A 10220-nucleotide genomic window follows, 5' to 3' on the forward strand; every position below is an offset into this window, starting at 1 on the left:
ATGAAATGGAGTGGCGGCCACCGGGCCGGTGGCCGGTGACCGGTGACCGGTGGCCCGTGAGCGGAGAGGCCTCCCAGGAGGCGGCTCCCAGCAGACCGAGGTCCCTGCGCAGTGAGAAGCGCAGTCTGGCGGGGCTGCGTGTGCAGGAGAGCCAGGCTGGGACACTTGCACAGAATTCCCAGGCAGACCCGGTGACCTTGGGAGCTGTGTCGTTCTTGCTGCTGCTCTAATGATCCTGCAGGGAGCAGGCGGTGGAGGAGGGAGGAACTTCACTCCGAGAACTCTTTAGTTTTATCTCAAGGAGAACTTTCAACATAGCTGACCAAAAGCCAAAAAGAAAACATTACTGACCCCACTACCTGCCTCTAGCAGCCCCAGTACCCGGCCATGGAGCTGTAATGGGCCCTTCCTTCACACAGCACTGTGGTGTCCCCATCTTGGGGTGAGCCTTTGTGTCTGGGTCCCTCTCCATTGATCTGTTTCTCTGGGCATATCCTCTGCTCTTCTCCTTGTCCCCCTCTGTCTCTCCTTTTTTCTTTCCCTCTTCATCCTTCTTTCTCCCCACTACTGGTCCTCCTCTCTCCCTTTCTCTCTCCATTTATTTCTTCCCTTCTGCTCTTTCTCCATTTGCCTTTATTCCTCTCCTCCTCTTCTTCCTATTCCTCAAGACAGAAATCAGGCAGGTTAAAAGTCCTTGAGAGCTGGGCACGTGTGGCTCATGCCTGTAATCCTAGCTACTCAGGAGGCTGAGATCTGAGGATTGTGATTCAAAGCCAGCCTAGGCAAGAAAGTCTGTGAGACTCTTATCTCCAATAAACCACCAGAAAAGTGGAAGTGGCGCTGTGGCTCAAGTGGTAGAGCACTCATCGTGAGCTGAAGAGCTGAGGGACAGCGCCCAGGCCCAGAGTTCAGGCCACAGGACCAACAAAACAAAAAAGTCCATGAGACCTACTCTTTGCCAGTGGTTCAATAATGGGTGAATTTCTTGTTTATGGCTTGTGTCTTTACTACAAAGTGGAGGTAGTTCATGGAGGTAACTTTTGAAAAGTCAGTTATACACAAAGAAAGAAAGAAAATGTCCCTGTCACTTCCCTGCCCCTTCACATCGCCCCCCAGAAAGTCCTTTTTGACAGGGTGGGTTGGGCCCCTTCAGTCATGTATTCTCTGTCTCAGAACCAGACATTTTTTTATACTTCCCAGCATGTGGCAAACAGCTGTCCATGTTAAGAAATAATCCCATTATTTTTCATCTCTGAATAATACACAAGTATTCCATTACAGGGATCTATTCATTTGCTTTTTGCCTTTCCAGATTGAATACTTAACACTGTGTCTAATTGTTTGCACTTTTTTTAAGATACTAGGCCTGCCTGTAGCTACATTATTTAATGCATCATTAATTTTCTGAAGATAAGTCTCTGAAAAGACTTTTCTGGAGCAAATGTATTGATATTGTGAAGGCTTTCTGAGATACACAGAAATCCTTGGCTTTTATATCCAGGCAGTCCAATTTTATCTGTTTTTCCTTAAGATTTCTCAATTGGTGTAGAGATCGCATTGATCCTGACGTGTCCTAGAACAGAGCAGCTGTCAGGCCCATCTGCCCTCCTGCTGCATGGTGGGACTTGGGCACCCTCCATCTGCCCCCAGATCTTGGGACTCTTCCAAGCTCTCCTGGGGAGTTGACCCATGCAGTGAGCCTGTTGGCTAGTTGATGGTAGAAGGAGCATCTCCATGGTGCTGGTGCTAACGTGGGAATTCACAGCTATGTCTGCTCAGTTCTCCTCTGTGACGCGGTGACCCCAGGGGACTGGCCTTTCCACTGGGTCCCTGATTTGTTTATGTTGTAGATGCAGCTAGCAGCTAAGACATCCGAGCAGCCTGGGTGGGCTACTCCAGCCTCTGTACAATCAGGGATTCCGTGCAAGCATCCTGGTAGCAATTCCTATTCTAAACATTTTTCAGACAGAAGTCATCCTGTCCAGACTCTGTGGCAAACAATTTCACAGCAGCAACTTTGCCTACACATTGAATATATAAGATCTGTGCGGAGGAAAAATATTGCCCCTACCCACGTAAAATTACATATACGGCTCAACATTTTTTCTTTCTTGGCGGGGGAGGGAGAGAGCCATTTATCCAAGGCGTCTTGCAAGCGTATATCAAACACTATGTCTGCAGCAAATAAGTTTGGCTGAATACCTCAGGAAAATCTAGAGTGATATCGGTTCAGAAACAACCAGAAGTGTGGGTTTTCCTCACTTAAAACAAGTTCAGAGCAGAGTGGCCGGCTGGGGCAGTAGGACAGCGTTCAGGGAAGTCAAGACCCACCCCCACCCCCACCCCCGGGCCTCATTGTTTACCAGCCTCTTCCTCATGACCTGTGGTGGCTGCTAGGGCTCCAGACTCCAGCCTTCAAATCCAGACCACAAGAGGGAAGGGTGGGAAGAGAAAGAGGGATACTTCTTGTCTGTTCTATTCAAATCTCATTAGCCAAAATTGGTCATACGACCACCCCCACCTTCAGGAGATAGGAATGTGGTCACTTGACTAGATGGCAGTGTGTTAGCTTTTAAAACTGAAGTTTTCTACTGAAGAACAGTGGACATCAGGAGGTGACTAGCAGATTCAGCCATGTGGAGAGAACCTTCCAATTCAATACAAAACCTACAGGATAAAGGCTGGAGGAGTGGCTCAACTGGTAAAAGCTCTTGCATAAATTCAATCTACAGTATAGAATTAGTATTAGTCATCATTCCATTACTGTAACAAAACACCTGGGATAATAAAAAAGAAAGGTTCCAGTGGTTCAGTTCCAGAGATTGCAACCTGTGATCAAGTTGGCATGTTGTTTGGGCCTGAGGTGAGATAGCTCACCGCAGCAGCTCATGAACTATATGCTCACCGTAGCACAGCTAGGAAGCAAAGACAGGAAGTAGGAGGGGCAGCTCCCATTGGCCCTTGGAGGCCACGCCTCCTATGACCTAACTTCGTCCCACGAGGCCCCATCACTTCCCAGTAGCACCAGGGGCTGAGGAGAGTTATCCCAAGTGTAGCATCTAAAGACACCAGAATTTTGCACAACTAAGGTATCAGGTCTAGATGACACTACTGGAATGAAATACAGGGATCTCAGCTGTTCATTTATGCACTCAAAAGTGTGTTGCAAGAAGAGCTCACTGCAGGCTTGGCACATATTCAGTAGTGAAATATTCCATGTTGAACCTGTACAGGGAGCTCACAAGAGCACAGAGCCACAAAGGGAGAAATGAACAAAATAAAGTAAAATAAAACTGACCTTAACCAATCCCAAATATCCATGATGTCAGGACAACTTACATCTTGCAGTTACTATTCACAGGACAACTCCTGTATTTCTAAACTATTGGTACATCTCACCTGGCAAGAAGAATGTCTCAGTAGACACCAGGGGAGCAGGTGGCAGTTAGTTATTGACAGTTTTTCAATGGTCAGTTGATTCAGGAAAATAAATGTTCTTGTAACATAAATGCATTCTAATATATTTCAGATGATTTGGGAATGAGGCCTACTGTAGACTGGAAAAATCTTTAGAAGCTTAAAAGCTTAAAAGTATTTTCAGGGGGTTTGTTTTGTTTGGGAGTTTTGGTTTGTTTGTTTTTTGTTGGTTATTTGCAATTTTGAGGTTTGAACTCAGGGATTTGTGCTTACTTCACAAGCAGATTACATACTCTACCACCTGAACCATACCTCCAGCCCTTCTTGCTGTTTATTTTGTTAATAGGGTCTTGATTTTGCCCCAGATGAGCCTTGCTGTGATCCCCTATTTACATTTCCCAAGTGGCTAGGATGACATATGCACCAGACAGCACCCAGCTTTTTCTGTTAAGATGGGATTTCCCAAACTGATTTGTCTGGGTTGGCCTCAAACTTCAAACCTCTCAATTTGCACCTCCCCAAGAAACAGGGATTATAGTCGTGAGCCTCCACTGTCCGACCCGGGTTCAGTGGCCTTCAAAAAATCAAAGCCCAGTGGCGGGCCTGGCCTAAATTCAAGAACTCACAGCACAAGCTCAGGCACTGGGTTAGGAGAGTCAGCGAACATTTTTGTGCATGAGCAGACATAAGCTAATATTCTTTTTAATTTTCAAACATTGATTAAGGTTTAGCAGGCAGGAAAACATTTGTGAATGGCTTTGTTTTAAATGGGTCCCAGGCAGGGTCATCAACCCCAGAGGGGTGCCAGTGGAACACAGGCCCAGGAAAGTTACATAAAGAGCCTTTTCCAGCCACCAAGCCTTCTTCAGAAGCCTTGATCCAGGTGGAGCCTATGCTCCGAACACAGCACACCTGAATGAGAGCCAAACTAGCCCTCCTCCCTCTGAAAAACACACTCCTTTGTCCTGATTTCTTTGGAGCTCTGTCTAGGTGTGTTTTCGATCCCTGCATCCAAACTAGAAAGAACACATCATGGAGTAATGAAAACTCCACCCCAAAAGAGTATTTCAATGCCCAATTTCAACTTTTGCTGGCCTTCCTGCCTCTTACCAGGCCCTTTTCTTCAACACCTCGTTTAATACTGAGCACTTTTAAGGAAAATCACACACACACACACACACACACACACACACACACCCATGAAATTCGTCATTGGCTGGCAGAGGGAGCTTTTATTCTGGACTTCTAAGACTTTTGTTAGCAGAAAGTGAGTCAAGTAGCTTGCTATCCTCAGAAACAGAGAAGACCAGAGCATGGAGGGGCTAGCCACTTATGAAGAAGAGGGAGGGCTTTGAACCCCCAAAAAAACACATTTCAAAACCAGACTTAAGCATCTTATATGAGGTGACTCCCACCTTTAAAATTTTAATCACAAGCTAAAGGCTAAATAATAACATTTCTACCTGGGGAAATTAAGAAGAGCATTTCCATCTATTAAAATATATTATTGATGTTTTATCTTAATTAAAAGTGGTGACTGACCCCAATAATCAGATTTGGGGAGAGGTTGGGGGGTTGTTGTTTTTAATGAGTTAAGATATTTCTTTCTGGAGTCAACAAAGACAAAGCTTGAGATATAAATGAGCCATTTGTGGTGGTGCCTTTGTACTTTTTAATTAAAGTGATGTCCTTCTGTTGGAAGTTATGGTAGCAATGCATTTTATTGCCTCTCTGCTGTGGAATTTTTAATTATTTATGTAAATGTATTAGCACAGCCAGCCTTATTTTTAGTGGTCAGATTTTCCCCCTTCTGAAAGTACCAGTGGGAAACAAGGCCTCATCAATTACATAAATGAGTTTTTTTTAAGTGTAACATCACCATTGTCTAAAAATAGAAGCTTGGTTTTTATAATGACCTAGAGACGAACGTTTTCACTATTCACTTCAGTTACAGCTGGCCATGCGACTAAACAGTGGAAAGGTGTTTTTTTTTTTTTAACTAATTGACCAGCTTCTCGAGTCATCTGTCTGCATATCTTCTTATACATTCACTGGGGAAGCAGGCTTTCTTAGTTGTAAACATATTGTCAAATTGGCGACATTTGAATATAATTACAGTGGTCCTTGTTAGCCAGGGAAATTAATTCTCAGAACCAGTATAGAAAGCATTCACAAATGTTAGTGTTGTTTCTTATTGGATATTTTTAGCGTTGTTGGATCTGCTTAGCATTTTTCTTTCATTTAGTTCAAGGCATTTGAACTAGAGCAGGGTCCCTACCTATATAGTGAGATGGAAAGGTGGACCTTCAGGAACGCAAGGAAAGAGCCCAAGCTTTTGGTTATCTGAGACCAGCTGCCAATCACCAACACTAGCCAGCCAATGAACACATGAGAGCCTGAAAGGGGCTGCCCCCAGCTGTGGCTCCCCTACAGGAATGACCCTGTAGGCTGTCATGTGACCAAGCACCGCTCCCAAAATGCTTTGCAGACAACTCTGCTGTTTAATGAAGGTCTGGCTCTCCTCTGCTCCTCATCTTACCTCAAGGCCCCAGCTGATGCCACAGGGAGAGCTGGAGAAGGCACAGAGGATCCCAAACGCGCTGGCTCAGGGACAGGAAGCAGAGCAGGAGCAGGTGATCTGGATGCCGGGGAGGCCCAGACTAGAGACAAAACTCTGTCATCAGTATCCAGGTGGCATGTGATCCGGAGAGTTTGAGTGAGGGTAGATAAGAAGGGAGGCAGACATAGTCAGCTTGCTGTTCCCACTACACGTTCGTGAGGCAAACCGTCTTAAAAAGAGAAAAGGGCTACAGGGAAGACAGCGCCATTAGAGCAGCCTGGGCAAAAAGCCAGCAAGATTCCAGTTCAGTCCCTGAGCCGGCTGCAATGCTGTGTGCCTGCCATCCCAGCTACTCAAGAGGCTGTCCATGGGAGGATTGTGGCCAGAGGCCACAAAAACATGGGACCCTACCTTAAAAAAAAATAGGGGGGGAAAGGCTGGGGATATGTGACACAGTGCCTGTCATGCAAGTACAACGTCCCTGAGTTCAAGACCCAGCGCTAGCAAAATAAAAGGAGAAGGGAGAGACAGAGACAGAAGCAAAGAGATAGACAGGGTACTTTTGGCTCACAGTTTGGAAATACCTCTCTGTGATCTTCAGGCCTAGTGACGGATGCTGTGCCCACATAGCCTGGCGGAAGCATGCGGCAGGGTAGATAGTAGCGGCCTTGGGATAAGCCAGGGAGGAAAAAGAGAGCAAGGACAGTCAGGGCCTCGGGAGCCCCTTTGATGGCAGCTCTCCAGCCATGGGGCCCTCTCCCAGCAGCACTGGCGGTGAGGATCGAGCCCCATGCATGGCCTATAGGGCACATTTCAGACCCAAAATCCAGCACTGGCATAAACCATGCCTGCCTCACTCTGAAAATTATCAGCTGGGCTTGACATGAAAAGAGAAATCGCTGATTGACAAACAAATAAATAAATAAAATCTAGAGTGCAGCTAGGTGTGGTGGGTGATGTCTGTAATCCTGGCTGCTGCTCAGGAGGCAGATATTAGGAGGCTCACAGTTCAAGACCAGCCCAGACAAAATGGTCAAGAGACACCCCATCTCAAAACAGCTATGTGCAGTGGTGTGGGTAGGAGGGTCAAAATGTTGGTACAACACTGCATCCTTTGTGCCAGGAATCTAGGGAGACGGTCAGCGCAGCAGGGCATTGGTCTTTGAGCTTCCTGCCTGTGATTCCACTGGGCACAGGGCTGTGAGTGATGCCCGGCGTTCCCAAGCACAGACACCAGCAGAAAATACACAGACCCAGACCCCTCTCAGAGGCGGTCATGGCACTGCCGCCTCCAGTCCAGCCGTATGTGCTCAATAAGGTGTCCCTAACCCGAAGCACATGTCAACAAGCGTCCTGGTCTCCTTAACACGAGTAGACCAGAGACCATAATCCCGTATTTCACCAGGAGCAGTGGCTCCTCACGGGCTCACCCGGTGTCTGAGGGGAGGTCAGCGGACTGATGGTCGCCCGCCCTGGCTGGCCTGCGTGGTCAGTGTCTGTCTCCTCTTCCCATGTTCCTCTCGCCATGACCCAGGTACGGACGCGAACCACACCTGTGGATCGCAGAAGGAACTCAGCAAATTTTAATTTGTTTGATGAGTAATTTAACAAATGAATGATTTCCAAAGTTCATGTTTACCAGGCATGAGACCATAGTGAATCCTATTCAGGAGTTGATAATGCCTCTTTGCCATGGCTTTAAAAAAAAAAAAAAGGATTCCATCAGGGCCTGACTTTAATCAACAGAGCAAATGAAAGCTAATTAAACATCTTCATTTAATTATTACTTGAAGCTCTTCCTGGTTTGCACCTCCCCTGGAGCTTTGGAGACGAGAGGAGATGTCTCCCCCTGGCCCTCTCCCCCAGCACCCCTGGATGGGCCCTCAGCACCCCCTAGAAGGGGCCCCCAGCATCCTTGGACAGGCCTCAGCCCCCGGACAGGCCACAGCACGGCGCTGCCCAGGCCGCCGCGCAGCCAGGCCCCTCTCACCACGAATGAGTATGGTGCACAAGTGGAGCTGGAGCCTGTCCACACACACACACACACACACACACACACACACATTTGCCCAACTTCCTTCACTCAACAGAATATTTGGGGGGCTCCTCCCATGGGGCCTGCATCCCCAGTCTCTTAAGATCCCGTGTAACCAATTCCGCTCCATCCAGCCCCTGTTCTCAAGGAGCTTGAGGCTTGCTTTTAACAAGGAAAGGATTGTCACAGAACTACTAGGGTCTCACTCTCTTTCGAAGACCGTGGTGGTTTTTATCCGATAGCTGATACCCTCCCACCGGAGTTGTCTGTGTCGCTGTGTATGGGCAGGGCACTGTTACTGGGGGCACAGTTTGAATCAAGCAGAGCGACTCTTTCCTGGCAAACAGTAAGTAGATGTACGGCTAACAGGATTGCAGGATTGTTCCACACTGACAGGTGTTACCAAAGATGCCTGAGAAGTAGTCTAGAAGGAAATGTTGAAGATGTTGAAGGACCAACATCTGGCCAGGGCAGAGGAGGGGAGCAGGAAGTTTGGGAGCAGGAAGTTCAGGAGCGTATCCCTGTTTCTCTCATGTGCAGGTTTTTCCACAGCAATCTTATAATTCCCTTTTTCAGTCTCTTGAATGCTTTCTAAGTTGCAATACATCCTCATTGTATAAAAACTAATAATCAGCTCAGGATGGAGGAACAAATTAGAGCTGACCTCTAACCCCACCAGCCCGAGGCGGCCGCTGTCGCATTTCACGTGGCAAGTTCCACGGGCAGAGCGAGTGTTCTGTTTCGTTTTGGTGTAATTAACCAGGCAGTGGGAGCCGCTGTCGGCTTCCTGGGGAGCTGAGTTGTGGGTTTTTTTTTTCAGAGCTACTAATTTTTGATTAACAAGAATGAGAGCAACATTTAAGAGGAATGTAATTACTCCCTCCTCCCCAGCTCAACTGAACAACACGTATTTCCCCAGGAAGAGCCGAGTCAGGACTCAAAGGACACATGGCTCTGAGCCAGGGGACTGGGAAGGACGTTTTTCATGTCACCGCTGAAACAGGTGTACGAGCACTCCAACAGTGAAGCATCTCGGCCGTGGGTTGGGGACCCAGCAAAGCCAGGCTGGATAATAACTCACTTTGTCATTATTTAATTCTGTGGCGGCCGCCGCTAGTGATCCAGGATAGAAAGCTTCAGTTCCCCGAAAGATGCGAGATTCCGTGTCAGGATGCTTAAGACCAGAAGAGGCAGGAGGGGGGCTGCTGGGCCCCTCGGGGGCTGCACTGGATGTCCGGCCCCTGATCTACGTCTTTGGGGGTCCTGGGGCGGGGAGAGGCTGTATGGGGATTGAATTCATGGCCTTGCCTTGGCTAAGCAGGTGCTCTTGCCACATGAACCACGCCTTCAGCTCCTTTTTGCCTGTTACTTTCAAGGTCAAGCTCAGGTGGATGCCTGGCTGCGATGCTGCTGTGTGTGGGTCCCCGCTGTTGCTTTTGTAGTGGGTGTGCCCCATTGCAGAGCACTGAGTGAGAGACGGTTTCTAGAACTTTGTCTAGGGATGGTCTTGAGCTGTGGTCCTGTGGTCCCCTGATTGCTGGCCTCCCAGTAGCTGGGATTACAGGCTTGAACCAACACATTGGGCTGGTGCACATCTGTTCAAAATGACAGACTTGCATGCCTCCATCATCAGTCCCTTCAGTCCACCTGTGTCCTCGGACTGCATCCTGGGTGCCGTCACAGAGGCCATGTCTGGTCATCAGCAGCGTCCCACACAGGGCTGTTCTACCAGCCATGGGCGGAGAGACCTTTGCCCTGCGGGAGGCTGAAAGAACAGTAGATCTGGAGCTTCACTGTCTGTGTGTGAGTCCCCAGCCCTTGCTAGTTCAGACACCTGTCCAGTGTCTCCTCGACCTCCTCACTAGGCAGCCAAGCGAGTGGCCTACCCCTCAAGCCCCCCCCCAGCCCCTCAGACCTCCCTCAGCCCCTTCCCAGCCCTCCCAGCCTCCCTCAGACCTCCCTCAGCCCCTCAGCCCTCCTCAGCCCTCCCTAAGCCCCTCCCCAGCCCCCCAGCCCCTCAGCCCTCCCCAGCTCTCCTCAGCCCTCCCTCAGCCTCCCTCAGCCCCTCCCCAGCCCTCCCAGCCTCCCTCAGACCTCCCTCAGCCCCTCAGCCCTCCCCAGCTCTCCTCAGCCCTCCCTCAGCCTCCCTCAGCCCCTCCCCAGCCCTCCTTCAGCCCTCCTCAGCCCTCCTCAGCCCCTCCCCAGCCC

The 10220-nt window shown here is 48.9% G+C and overlaps 1 protein-coding gene across 1 annotated transcript in view; it reads left to right on the forward strand.

The window, feature by feature from the left end:
- Positions 1-10220, forward strand: part of Cdh13 (cadherin 13) — a 739646-nt gene that overhangs the window by 691453 nt on the left and 37973 nt on the right. The window lies entirely within an intron of this gene.

This window comes from Dipodomys ordii, unplaced genomic scaffold (genome assembly GCF_000151885.1).
Source record: "Dipodomys ordii isolate 6190 unplaced genomic scaffold, Dord_2.0 Scaffold18, whole genome shotgun sequence".
In the NCBI taxonomy this organism is placed as follows: Eukaryota; Metazoa; Chordata; class Mammalia; order Rodentia; family Heteromyidae; genus Dipodomys; species Dipodomys ordii.